The sequence below is a fragment of the Sarcophilus harrisii genome, chromosome 4, assembly GCF_902635505.1.
Source record: "Sarcophilus harrisii chromosome 4, mSarHar1.11, whole genome shotgun sequence".
Lineage (NCBI taxonomy): Eukaryota > Metazoa > Chordata > Mammalia > Dasyuromorphia > Dasyuridae > Sarcophilus > Sarcophilus harrisii.
The window spans coordinates 387602168-387617118 of record NC_045429.1 but is presented as its reverse complement, the minus strand read 5'-3'; the positions used below and the strand labels follow the sequence as shown (position 1 = coordinate 387617118).

General features: G+C 41.0%; 1 protein-coding gene across 1 annotated transcript in view; it reads right to left on the bottom strand.

The window, feature by feature from the left end:
• Nucleotides 1-2283, bottom strand: part of LBR (lamin B receptor) — a 38280-nt gene extending 35997 nt beyond the window's left edge. Inside the window, exon 1 of the mRNA XM_031967051.1 lies at nt 2155-2283. The gene's annotated coding sequence lies outside the window, so the exon portion shown is untranslated. The remainder of the gene's footprint in view (nt 1-2154) is intronic.
• Between the last annotated feature and the right edge of the window lie 12668 nt (nt 2284-14951).

The window sequence follows — 14951 nt, the reverse complement described above, 5'->3', positions numbered from 1 at the left end:
ATTGTCCTTGTAATTTCCTAAGAATGTATTTGACACAGGTTCTAATGTTTAGGATTGCTTCTAGAAGTTGGTCGTCTTATATTCTTCAACTCCAATCACCAACAAGAGGAAGAATGAAACTAAGAATATTATGATACCATTTAACCTGGTTTTCTTGTTGGATTGCCCAAAGCCCCCCCCCCCCCCCAAAAAAAAAAAACTATGCCAGCTCTGAAAGGAAAATGGGCAAGTAACATTTACCTACTATTTGGGGGAAAAAAATTGCACATCATTCCCCCCCCAAAAAAAATAACTATTCCATATTACATTCACTTTATAAAACACAAGCAGGCATAGACACAATAAATAATTGCTGAACTGAATGATAACTTGGGACAAGTATCAGAGGTTTAAAAGAGGAAGTTACCTTAGTGTCCATTCATATGCTGGTTTAACGTTTCTACTCTGCCGTCTGAATGTCCTCTAAGCTTGTATCAATTTCAGCAAGTAATCAACTTAAACAGCAAGATCTGGGTGTTATAATCTTTTTGGAACAAGCCGAGCAAGCCCCTGCTAATTAAGCCCTTTCCAGCCATTACAACTCTCCTGAACATAACAGCAATTAAAGATTTGCAAACCACTTTCTTCATAACACTCAGTCAACCTTAATTACACCCATTTTACAGATGGAGGAAAAGGGGACAAAGGCACTGAGATGAAGTGATATATTCTTTCCTTTTTCTCCACAAATGTGCTTTAGGTACTTTTCGAAGGTTAAGTAGTATTGTAACACCATCTCAAAATTTAATCACAGGTAGGCATCATTATGAAATATTAGTATAATGAATATGAATTCAATAAATATGAAATGCCTGTCTTCTGCCATGCACCATGTTAGACGCTGCTGATACAAAGTGGCAAAATGTACCCTCAAATTACCCTCAAAATGCAGTATTTTCGAAGTTAAAAACTCGGCCACAAAATTCACTGCGTAAGAGCAATCTTCCTTGGCAACAGAGAACCGCACAGCCCGTCACTAAATCGGGATCTCAAATGCATGGACAAGTTCTGTGTTTTTACAGCAGCGTCACAAACTCATGCACACTAACCGCAGTCTAATTAAAACAAAACAAAACACAACAAAACCCGGACCTTCCCCGTCTCCAGCTCAGGACCTTTTCGCCCTCTGGGACCCTGCCTGAAATACTCTTCCCCACCCCGCATTTGGGCCCCGCCCCGGCTTCTCTCGTGCTTCTCTAAAAGCGCCTCCCGCTTATCCGGGACGGAGCCGGTCTGTGCTCCCGTGGGGAGCTTGTGACCCTTTCCTCTCTGCACGAGGAGCTTCTCGCGGGCAGGGGCAGTCGGCTTTCCTGGTTATCCTCAACATTTAGTGCGACGCCTGGCACCTAAAGGTCCGTAGCCTCGACTTGACGTACACAAAAGGCAGGCCCAGCTCCAAAACCACCTCAGCTGAGACCCCTGCCTCCAACCCCTGAACTCCAGCTCTTTCCCAAGTCAGTGCTTAATTGTCTCCCTTCTCCCACATCGCCACCATCCCCGCCCAGAGAGGTGCAAAGTGAGGCTGGTGGCGGGAGCAAGGAAGGCTTGGCCGCTGGAAGCGGCGTCCCGGGAGGCAGGGGACTCCAGCAAGCCTCCCGCCGCCGAGCGCCGCCGAAATGAAGGGAAAACGTCAGTCCTTTAAAGCCCCACTTCGCCACTTAAAAGGTGCCCCGTGGCACGCGCTGCAGCCGAGGGACTGGAGCAGACCTGGGGGAGAGCAGAGGGCGGAAGACCCTCCCCAAGCCCGTCGGCCCCCTCCCCAGACAGCGCGAGCCACAGCTACAAGAGGCTCAGGGCAACCGGACAGTTTAAACCACCTCGGGGGGCAGGGGGAGAGGGGAGGAACCATCGGCCGGGGGAAGGGGGGAGGGTCTCTTCCTCCTCCCCCGACTCGTGCTACCGAGAACGAGGCAGCGGCCCCCTCGCCACCATGCCCACCCAGGCCTGCCCCTTGGAGCGGCGGACTCCGCTTCGGACGCTGCTCCACGCCCGATCCCGGGGGGTAGGGGTCCGGGCGCTGTCCCGGGAGGACACGAGATGAACAGCGGCCTCCGGGCCCAGCCTGCCCTCGCCCGGCCACCCAAGGAAGGGGGAAAGAAGGGGAAGGGTCCCTACCTGCAGCCGACGCTCCTCCGGGGACACAAACAGATCCAAAAAAGTATAGAAAAGTAAATCCGGCAGCGGCGGCGGTTCCGGGCGCGCGACTCGCCTCCAGCCCGCGCTCTCGCGGTCTCGCGCTCCCGCGGCGCTCGCTGCCTCCGCCCCTCCCGGGGCGCGCGCGCGCACGCTTCCGCTGTGCGACCCCCCTCCCCCCCCCACTACCCGCTTTCCCTTCCTTTTCCAGTCCCAAAAACGTGCAACCGGCCAATGGCGCCAAAAATTCCGATTGGTCCCTGTCTTCGGTTTGAATCGTCTGCCTTGCAGCCGATTGGCTGAGGACCCGTGGGGTGCCCAGGGTGGGGGTATCTTTTCTCACTCTCTACGGGCCCCTCCCAAAAAGCCCCGCCCTCAGCGAGAGAGCCCCGAGCAGAGATTGTAATCTACGAGGTAGGGCGGAGCCGACGCCGGGGCCGGGGCCGGGCTGGAGCCCTTAGTTTGCCCTAGTTTATCTCGCCTTCGCAGACGCCCGCGTCTGACCCCAGGCAGTCTGTGCTGAGCTTCTAACTCCTCGCCCTGGCTTTTTCCCTCCCGAAACCTCCTTGGGCTTGGCAACCTCCAGCTCCTCCGGCTTTTCTTTTGGGCTCCGCTGAAAGCGGCCGCTGTATCACTTTAACTCCCCTTGGGGAGTCCGAGCACGTTACGTCACTGACGGCTCAACTCGGCCCTCCGCCCGCGCTGGGTGAATTTCAGTGACCCGGCTCTCCTGCGGAGCCGCGGGAGAGACGCTTTCCTCCGTAGCTTCGCATTTTAGAATTCCGCTTCCCGCCCCAACCCCCATCCTAAATCCTGCTTTTGTCCGGGATTTTTAGGGGGTTGTTTTTTTTGATTCCGGTCCGTCAATATGACACTGCATTTAGACCTGTTTGCTGCGCCCATCACAATTTAAGGACTTAGTAAATCTAGAGAGTATCCAAAAATAGCCCGATTCGGGCAGGAGAAGGAGGCTTCCTGGGCGTTAGAATCGGACCTAGCAAGTTAAACGAGTTCATTTTATACATTAAAAAAAAAAAAAAATTGAAGCCCAGAGGGACTTAAGTGACTTTCCCAAAATCAACCTGGTAGTCCGGTAGCAGAGCCAGAATATACCGCAACTTCTAATTACAACAAAAAGTATTTATTAAGCCCTGCTATGTTTTAAGTGCTCTGGGGAAACAAAGGAAAAAAAAAAAAGGCAGGGTCCCAGAGAGCGAAAAGGTCCTGAGCTGGAGACGGGGAAGGTCCGGGTTTTGTTGTGTTTTGTTTTAATTAGACTGCGGTTAGTGTGCCTGAGTTTGTGACGCTGCTTTAAAAACACAGAACTTGTCCATGCATTTGAGATCCTGATTTAGTTGTCAATAACACTCTCCCACCTAATATACATTCACTACGTAGTCAAGGAAATGTGAATTCCCTTCTTTTAGAGCAACCTAGCCTGAAATTGACCGCCCTCTTCAGAAGAAGGAGCTTAGACATCTGCAGAGAGAGCTGCTTTGAAGCCACCTAGATTGACTGCAACTTTGTTTCCACCCAAAGGCTCCGATCTTTAGCCTTTCCACTAGGCTGGCAAAGCCGGTTGTTTTTTAACCTTCTCAACATTCCTGTGACACTGAGCCCATTTTACAGTTGAGGAACCAAACTAGTTGTAAAGAAATGGAGGCTCACCCTGGATCGGGTCAAGGAATGAAGTTTCCAATTCTGTATGAGGATTCTAAACCCCGGACTCTTTATACCACATTAAATGTACAGGAGTATCACGCAGGGCACAAGACACCTTTCGAGTACTTGTAAATATTTTAAAAAGGAAAGATATCGCTTTGCTTTTTGGATCTAGGTAGGAGCTCTTACAAATTGGCTTAGGAGCGATTTTTTTTTTTTTTTCTCTTTTAAGTTTTATCCGACCACTTGTTCATACGTCGTTTTGGCTTGGGAAAAAAATTTTTTTTTTTTTTTAGCTTTTTTTAGAGCCATCTTTGAAGTGTAAACGGTAAAAAAAGATTCATTTGCGAATGCTTAATGCAAAATCAAAAGTATTTCATACTGAATACATTACTTTCTTCCACAATTTACCAAAATTTACAAAGATCAAGGATGCTATGAGAACAGGCTTTCTTCAAAGTTTTGTCTGACCCTGTACCGTGGTATGTTTGGAAACCAGGCTTCTTGTTCTATCTAGTTTTAAGTAACTAAATGGCGGGAAACAATTAACATTCTTCAGTGGCTTCAGTTTCCAAATCCGAGGCATGACTGTTCAGCGGGGAAAGGACTCGATTTGGGGATTGGGAAAATTCTGTGTCCAGTCCCTAGCATTGACACTTGTCGAGTTATGTGAATGTAATTTTTTTGAGCCTAAATTTCCCCATCAGAAAAATGAGAATCATAATACTTCTATTACTTAACTTCACATAGTAATTATGAGAAAAGTACGTTGTAAATCTCGAAACAATGTGTGAATTTTTATTTGTAAAATGAGGGAATTGGGGTTGGCCATAGAATCTTGAGCAAGAAGGGGACACACATAGCAGTCCCTTCATTTTGCAGATGAGAAACTGAAATCTAGGAACACTAAGTGATCTTCTCCAAGATTAATCACACACAAAAATAAAGATTTGAACTAAAGTCATTTGATTTGAAAGCCAAGGCTCTTTCCATAGTATCACACCCTCTTTCTATCATACTCAACAAGCCTTCATAAGCTAACACTTTACAAACTATTTTAAGTTTCAAATTAAATTGCTTTATCCAATCACCAAAAGGAAGCAAATTCTCATCATGGTATGCCTCATTTGTCACAATGTATTCCTTAAAAATCATTTAAAATATAAGGAAGATTGCTTATTGGTGCCTCTTTGTGGTATGTTTCCTCACAGTCTTTGTCAGAGAGCTACGCTCTGGCTAGTTAATCAATCAATAAACTTTTATTAAGCACCTGTCATATGCCAAAGGAGGTAAAAGACAGTGTTTACAATCTAACAAAGGAGACAATTTGCAAACATACAGAGCAAATTAAGTGCAGGTTAAGTAGGAAATAATAAAATTAACAAAATGACAACATTGGAATTTAGAGGAATTGGGGAAGGCATCTTTTAGAAGGTAGAATTTTAGTTGAGGCTTAAAGAAAGCCAGGGAGGTTAGATAAGAGCTGAAAAGGTATGTTCCAGGTATGGGGGACAATCAGAGAAAATGTCTTAGGCACAAGGGATGAACCATCTTGTATGAGGGAAGAAGCACATACCCGTGTCACTGGATGAAAGAATGTGTTTCTAAGAAAATTGGAAAGGTAGAAGGCAGGGGTAAGTAGATGGCACAATGCACCAGCACTGGAATCAGGAGGACCTGAGTTCAAATTCAGTCACAGACACTTGACACTAGCTTTATGACACTGGGCCAAGTTACTTAATCCTGATTGCCTCACACACACACACACACACACACACACACACACTGAATAAAAGAAAAGCTACATTATAAAGGGTTTTGAATGCCAAACAGAATATTTTGTAATTGATTTTGTAGATGACTGGGGTGGGGGATGAGGGGTAAGAGAGGAGAAAATAAGCTTTAGAAAGTCACTTTAGTGACTTAATAGAGAATGAATTGGAGTGGGAAAGACTTTATGCAGGCAGTGCAGCCCTCCAAGCAGGCTACTGTAATTAATCCTAATGTTTGGACTATAGGGATAGCATTCCCACAAAGCCGGAAAGACCCAGCAAAGGACTTCATTGAATTGGTTTGGCACAAGGGTGATGAATTTTCCAGCCAAGGCAACTCTACAAATCTATTTACCAAGTTATAGATGTTTTTGTACTAATGAAATCACAGGTCTTTAAATTTTAAAAGTCTCTTACTTAAATTCCAAAATGAATCTTTGTAAGGCATAGAATCCTTCTTAAAAGTCAACAACTGTCCCCCCATGTAGTGTTTGATAATTCCCAATTCTTTTATTTAGAGGCATTTTAAATTGAAGCAAACCTGTGCAATGTACCAAATAACCAAAAGTATAATTTTTGAATCAGTGTAATACATCTATATAGGCTTCTGCATGACAGGATTTTCTCAAAAATTCTTTATATTTGTATCCCCAGTACCTAACTCAGTGCCTAGCAAATATTCCGAGCTTAATAAGTCCTTGTTTGATTGATTGGATTGTGAGAAAGCATGACATAGTGAACAGATAGCTGACCTAGAAGTCAGAAATACTGGGCTAAGGGATAGCCTCTGGTATTTAAGTCATTTGTCTTGCAGTGCCTCAGGCAACAAATGGTACAGCTGGTAAACCTAGGGATTTAGTAGAAGAAATTGTTTAATCACTGACACCATAACAATTAAATCACCAGTCTAGTTCAAATAATAATAATAATAATAATGCATTTTCCCTCTTCCCATATAAGTATGGTTTTAATTACTCAGAAGTACTGACTCATGAAATTAGTAATTCCTCACATAGTATATTATAGACCCCAAACCTATTATTTCAAGGTTCTTATTGTGTAGATGATTCCAGTGTTCAAAAGTTGCTTCAAATATATTTTAACAGATTGATAGCATTTAAAACCTGCCACTGAGCTGTCTATAATTTGTTGTGCACTTTTAAATGCAATGACTTACATTCTTTAGTCCTTTATTCATAATATTAAAACCTCAGTGAGTTTATTTGTGTTTTTGAAATTCTTTCACACTTAAATGTGCTTTTCCAATAAAATGTGACTGTAAAAGACATGATCCATTATAACCAGGAAAGGATGCTTAGTTATGAAAAACAACAGCTGGACAGCCCAGGTGTTACAGCAATATTCCCCAGATAGGAAAAGAATAAGAAGAAGGTCTCTAATGCATTGGCAAGTTTCACCCACAGAGGATTCATAGAAAAAGAATAAACAAGGCCCACACAAGATAAAAAGGTCTTGAGAGTAAACATGTAGCATCAGAGATGAAAACCCTTTTTGGGATTCAGACTTACCTTTTTTGTATCATTACTAGTATCTCACTTGATCTTCAAGACATCTATGAACAACAGATGCCTCCCCTGTGAAGCAAACAGAAGATATGGTTTTCCAAGCATGGTCAGCTAGTGTTTGAGGCTGCATTTGAGCTCAGATATTGACTCCATGGCCAGTGCCTAGCCATCTCTAAATCTATGAAACTTCTCGACTTCCACCTCAGTCTAATCAGGTGTAATTATTTAATAATTGGAGCAAAAAAGATAAAAATATATAATTGTAGGGGAGAGGGCAGCTAAGTGGCTCAGTGGAAAGTCCTGGTCCTGGAGTCAGGAAAAATAAGAGTTCAAATCCAGCCTCAGTCACAGACTCCTACTAGCTGTGTGAGCTTGGTCAAGAAAAAAAAAATCAGCTTCTTCCTCCAAACCACTAACAGAGATGTGGACCAAAGAAACAAGGAGATGGCTCTGTTCTGGAGAGCCTTGAGTTATTTGGCTTTGGCTAGATCCCAAGTAATCAGCTTCAAAAGTCCTAAGTGATTGGATTTTAAGGGTGCTTACAAGGCGCGAGCAACCTCTCCAAAATTTCTTCCACCCAAGTTATTATTGCCTGAAATGTTGTAAATAGCAACAGATAAACTTCACTGGCTTTATCTCATTATGAATTATTTTTTTATCAGACCTTTTTCTAAGAACAGATTGGGAGGAGAGAAATACAGTGAAGAAAAGTGTCCCCACCTTCAAAGAATTGAAGATTCAAATGAATTCACTGAGTTTCATAGAGATGATCTAATCTTCCTCCTTCTGGAACAAATCAGCCTGTAGGTTGTTTTTTGGTACAACTCATTTCTTAGCTTATTTTTGTGTCTTTGCAGAACTATCCTGCTTATACATAGGAAGCTCTCCTGAGTTTGGGAATCTTTAATTAATCCTTCAAGACTCAGATAAGGGGCTTTTCCTAATCTTCTTCAGGAATCAGTCTCCCAGGACTAAGCAAGTACTTTGAAGGGGGACAGTTTTCAGCATTTTGTTGTTCTTTTTATATCCCCAGAACCTCTCCTATTTGTCCATTCTCTGCACGCAGCCAGCCACAACTTTGGTTCAGATATTCATTATCTGTCTTTTGGCTGGACTTTTGAAATACTCTCCAAACTGACATCCCTGCCCCTAGTCCTTCTCCTGCTCTAATCCATCCTCCAATCCAAGATGATTTTCCTAAAATACAGGTCTGACACATCACAAATTCTAAGGGCTCCCTCTGGCAACCTAGCCCTTCCCCTGCCCTAGCTTTATAAACTTCTTACACAAACTCTATCATCCAGCTATACTAGTGAGAATGGTTACTACATTCTCCCATAGAGTTAATTTCTGAATGGAACATGACTCATGGGATGTATTACCTGCAGCTGTGTTTGCAGGACACATGGGTGTCTAAGCTGAGCAGGGCCACAGGTTGTACTCTTTCTTCACCTGATTCTCTTCTAAGAATCATTGCCTTCTCTTCTTCACCTAATATCCAGAAAGAATAAACACAAGGACAGAAAAAAAAAAAAAAAAAAAAAAAAAGGGCCATGAATTCAAAGAAATAGAGAACACATACACACATACTCACACACACACACAACTTATTATATTTTTTTTTCCTTGCCTTGCCTCTGGGAAAGAGAAAAATTAAATCTGTTAGCAATGGTTTAAATTTTCATTGTTTGCATTTGCACTTTGGAAATAAACAAACTACAAATCAGTTCTTTGATTCCTTGATTTGTTAAACTTAAGAAAGTGATGGGGAAAATATTTATATAAATTAAGCCTAAAAGAGTGTTATAAGTACTTTTTTTAAAAGAGAGTTGATTGTTAAACATTTACTAATATACCCCTCCTATGTCCACTTTGTTCCAACTCAGAGTACAGTCAAATAAAGGGCTTTTATTTGCCAAGAAGTGAAAAGAAAATAGCCATAGAGGTGTTGTGAGGTTCAAAAGAGGTAATGGCTATAAAGTATTTTAAAAACCTTAAAGCACTATATAAATGCAAGTTGTTGTTGCTCTTGTTGTTAGCCTACAGTCAGCAGTCCTGCATTTCCTTCCCTGAGCCTTCTACTGCCCTCCTGCTGAGCTCAGGCAATGTTTATAGAGTAATAGTGTGTTGGGAAATAGGTAAACACACACACACGCACACACACAGAGAGACATATTTTGAAGTTTAATCTGCATTAACACTTTCTCAAGTCTAGATGCAGCAGCAGTAGATAGAGCACTGGCTCTGGAGTCGGGAAGAGCTGAGTTCAAATGTGACCACAGCTATGTGATCCTGAGTAAATCATTTAACCACTATTTGTCTTAATCCATGAGAGAAGGAAATAGCAAACCATTCCAATATCTTTGGCAAGAAAACCCCATGGACAGCATTGGCACCATGGTGCAAGGGATCACAAAAAGTCAGAGACAACCGAACAACAGCAACTAAAGCTGCCTTCTGGGCTTGAAGTTGAAAAGAACTGAGTGCAAATTCAACTTTTTTTAGGGGCAGCTAGTTGGCCCAAGAGATAGATTTCTAGGTCTGCAGTCAGCAAGACTCCTCTTCCTAAGCTCAAATCAGACTTCAGATACTCCTGTATCTTTGCCAAGAATATCCCAAATGAGGTTATGAAGAGTCATACATGACTGAAATGGCTGAATAACAAGTCTAGAAAATCAACAAAAGAATAAATAAATTGAGCCCTGATTTGTAGCTCCAATTTCTCAGGTGTAAATGTGTTGTGCCAAGATATAGAGACGAGTTGAGAAATATTAATTTTCAATTGGAGAATTTATTAAAGTCTACTTTAGCCACATGGGATTAGCATCCAAAGTGCATGGCCCCGAACAAAAGGACATAGGACTTTTATTATAGAGTCTAAAGAAACCAGCAAACAGGTTAGCCTGCTTCCTTATTTAACATATTTGCAACTGTTTGTTAAGGGAATATATCAAAGACCAGGGCAGCGAGACAGAAGCCTTGCATGAGATTTCCGTTCTTTATGTTATGCAGGAGGGAAAAAGACAAGGGTCTTTTAAAGTATGCAAAAGGAGTCTTGGGATTTCTGGTCCTTTTAAATTCTCAAATCCCGTTTTCCGGGGGATGGAGGGACCTATGGTCATAATAGATGCAAACACTAAAAATATTACAACAGACCCTGAAGAGATGGCTTCACCCCATCACCAGGTTCTAGTAGTATAGGAGTTGGGAGTAACCCACAGCTCTGAGGACTGGGCTCCTATTGACTGGTCTCCCTGTTGTAGCAGATCAAAGGCAGTATTTTGAGGGAATAAATTAGCAGCTGGAGGGACGAAAAGGAGAGAGGAAGGGGAATTGTCAATCACAACTTGTGGGAAAGGATGAATGGTGGTGATGTTGTTTTTGTGGTGTTTTCTTGGCAAAGATACTGGAGAGGTTTGCTATTTCCTTCTCCAGCTCACTTTACAGATGAGGAAACTAAGACAAACAGGGTTAAATAACTCACTTTCAGGATCACATAACTAGTAAGTGTTTGAGGTCAAATTTGAACTCAGGTCCTCCTGCTTCCAAACAGGGCACCCCTATCTACCTATCTGCTGTCAAAATATTGTAGACACCCTGAGATAAGGTCCAGCAAGCAGGCTATGCCCTGAGGTCAGCAAAACAACAATTCTTTGAACTCTGAATGATTTCACCCTCTGGCAAAGTATTGCTGTACACTGAGAGATTTCCATCCATCACAACTGCTGACACCTGTGCTATGTAACTGCCAAGTGATCCAAATCAGATACTGCTTTCCTAATCTCACCACACTAAATGCGGTTATATGCCCTGCTGAAAAATCACAAGGCTCAAGGATCCTTACACAACTTAGAGATGGTTTCCATGGGATCCAAGAACACCTGTACTGTCCCAAGAAATGCCAACTATGAAATCTGTATCAAGACCTAAGAATGATTGTGTTGTAGTCCAGCACCTTTTATGTACACAAGCCCTGAGTTTGCCCCATCTTCTTAAACCCAACTTGAGGGGAGGGAGGAGGGCAAGACTTCCCTTTGCAAGAGTTTTCCTTACTGTGAAATTAATTAAACTTCTGTTTGATTCCTGATTCTCTTATCCCTAGCCTGGTCCAGCCATTCACAGTAAAGTGAGTTCTGGTCCCATAGACAGTGGTAGGAAGACCAACTAGAGGTCATTCCCACTGTCCAGATGAGAAGTATATAATAACAATAATAATAAGAGCTTGCATTTTAAAGCATTTTCTTTGTAATAGTTCCATGAGGCATTTTAGTACAATATACTGCCTCCATAATAGACAATAATAGTCAGTGAGCTGCCTTCCAAATCACAAAAGTTTGGAATCCCACCTGGAACAATTTACTGTGCTTAATCTCTTACTTTGCAGTGCCCCAGGCTATGAAAATTTGTAAACTGCAAAAGAGTTGTCTCTAAATGCTGGGAGAATTTCACCTGGAGCTTTTGGCACTAATGAAATCACAGGTAATGGGGGAAATGATTTTTAAATCTTCATTTTAACAGTTGAAGTTCAGAGAGTTTATTTAGCTTGCCCAAGGTCACAGAGCTATTAAGTAGTAAACCCAGAATTCAAACCCATAATTTCTCATTCCAAGCCGCTGTGTCCTTTCATCTGTGACTGGGTGGAGATCAATTTAGTTTAACGTTAAAGCCAAATTTATAATCCACGGTTCTGGGCCCATCACACTGGGCAAAAGAATTGTAAAGAGTTAAACTCAGCTCTCTTCTCTCTGGAAGACCAAAAGCACATAATGGAGGGTTTTCATTTTTGAGAATATTAAATGAACAGAATCTTTGACCTTCTAGTGCCAGACTGTTTCCTAATGTAGGCTTTGTTATAAGCCTAACAATGTAGTTCTTCAGTTTAGCTGAAAGCATCAGCTCTCAGACCTCATTATGGCATCTATTATCATAGGATTTTACCCATAGTACAACCCTGGAAAGTACCCTAAAGAAAGAAGAGAGGATCACTGAACTATCTCTCTCTTTTTTTTAATGTAGAGAAGAAAACATAAAAAAATAGATAAGCAGCGCAGCTTTGAAAACTACAGTCTGAATTTATTATATATTTAAAAAAGAAAAGCAACTTGTACATAATAGAAATCTTTTTTTCTGTTCTACTATAACACGCCTATTTTATTTGGTATTTGTTAAGTTCAGAATTTAAAAAAAATTAACTTAATTGAAAGTGCCCTAGACAACTATAGGAATTAGATGATATCCCTTCATGAGCTAAGAAAAACCACATTAGACTTTTATTCCTCAGTTTCCTTATTGCTTATAAACTTACTGAATTTCAGAGCTAAAAAAGAGTGAGGATATAAAAAAACCATAGTTTTAGAGCTGGAAGGACCTTTGAGATTATCTAAATCATCCTCTTCATTTGATGAGGAACCAGAAGGGTTACATAACAGGTGGTGAGTGATAGATCTGAGTTTTGATGTGAGGTCCTCTGACTTGGCCAATGACTTTGCTCAACTCTGCCTTATTCAAATCCATTTCACAAACAGGTCAAGACTTCACTCTTGCAATGTCATCGGTCTTCTTCAAGATCCAAGGACAATTAACCATAGATCATTGGTGGATAGTGTCAGACCTGTATCAAGAAGTCTTCCTGAGTTCAAATCCAGCTGTAGATGCTTACTAGCTGTATGACACTGGGCAAGTTATTTAATCTCTGTCTGCCTCAGTTTCCTCATCTGTAAAATGAGCTGGAGAAGAAATAGCAATCTACTCTAGTATTTCTGCCAAGAAAGCCCCAAGTGAAGCCACAAAGGATCAGACACGAGTGACTAGTTACTACAAACTCTGACTACAGACCCAGCATTCTTTCAGTCCCAGTTCCTTATTTACAGATTGAGACCCAAAGAGTCTCTTACACAAAATTAGCAAGGTGGTTAGTTAATGCTTGATCTGTGACTAAACACAGGACTTTCCCCCTCCTACTTATACCATTAGGCTGATGTTTCCTTTTTCTATATAGCTTTGCATTAAGCCAATAAAAACAGAGGAAAACAGAGACTTCATTTGGGGTGAGTCCCATGTTGGTCTCTTGGGGAAGACTGTCCTAGGCTGGCAAGCCTGAGAGGTATCACCTGTTAGAGTCTGAATACTCTCCACTTTTTCTCGTCCTCCACATCTAATCAGTGGCTAAGATTCTGTCTGTTCTACCACTATAACATCTTGTCCCCTCCACTGACTAGACTACCCTTTTCATACAGATTGTGATCACTTCTTGTCTAGACTCCTGAAATATCCTACAAAATGTTCTTATTGCTCCAGTCTCTCCCTCAGCCAATTGGATACCAAAGTGACATTCCTAAAACCCAAGTGTAATTGTGTTGCTCCCGTGCTTTAAAGAAAAGTGATTCTATATTTCATTTCATGTAAATAATGAACATGACCTGGACAGTAGTGGGGTATAGAAGAGCCTGGTGTGCGATGGTCCATTAGATCAAGAAGAGTCAAATATGACGATCAGACTCCTCTGTTTATCACTGAAGGCCCTGCTATTCCTAAAACATCAAAGTCTATCTCCTTTTACTGTATCTTTGGGCAAATTCACCTGTAATTTCTTTCCTTCTAACATCTATCTCTTAGAAACTCTCCCTTCCTTCAAAGCTTGACTCTAGTTCCAACTGGTACATGAGGCATTTCTTCAAGAAACTAATGCATTTCCACAATCTTCTCTGATTTACTCTTCATGTTTTTTTGTATTTACTTACCTGTATTTATATTATTTTCCCTAAAAAAAAGTAAGTTCAATATATAAACATGTTTTTCATGACTTCAAATGTACAATTGATATCAAATACTTGCCTTCTCAAGAAGTAGAGAGAGACTGAGAGGAAAGGAGAGAATTTAGAACTCAAATTTTTGAAAAATTATTGTTCAAAAAATTTAATTGGGAAATGTTTTTTAAGACAAATAATAATTAAAAAAAAAAAAAAAAAGCTTCTTGAGGACAGGGACTGACTAATTTTTGACATTATGTCCTGAGGTCCTGACAGTTCCTACCATATAGTAGACAGTTAAATAATGCTTATTGATTTTTGATTGATCTGAGGACCTTCTAATCCCTATTCTGTTGTCACTGGGAGTAGCAGAGAACTAAGTAACAGCTATCTAAAATGTAGATTTAGGAATGATGGCACAGAAAGAAAACAGCCTGAAACTGAGTAATATTCATTCCATTATAAATGGAAACTAAGTCCCTATTTTTAACTATTAAATCTTAACTTTAAGATGCTATTGAAGCCTTATCTCCTCCATAAAGCCTTCACCAAGTACTACAACCCACAGTAAACTTTCCTTCCCTGAACTCCCACAATGTTTAATTTGTTTGGTGCTTAATTCCTTTATTAATTATTTAACTTTCTTGTATACATCTTATGTAGCAACTGGACAGATTCCCTAACTTACCTATAAGTCCTTCTACATAGGAACAAGTTTCTTTCTTTATTTTTTAAAAATAATTTATGTACTTTAATTTTTTTTTCATTTTTAGTTCCAAATTTTCTCTTTCTTTCCAATCCTTTCCCTACCCACTAAGAAAGCAAGTGAAATGATAACAATTATACATACAAAATCATTCAAAATGAATTTCCATATCAGTTCTATCACAAAACAAACAAGAAAAAAAGAAGAAAAATAAAGTGGGAAAATTATACTTCAATTTGCACTCAGAGTTCATTAGTTCTGTTTTTAGAGGTAGATATTTTTTATCATGAATTCTTCAAAACTCTTCAAGACAAATTTCAAAGTACTTTTTAAGTCTGAAGAATCACTTTAAAAAAATCAGTTC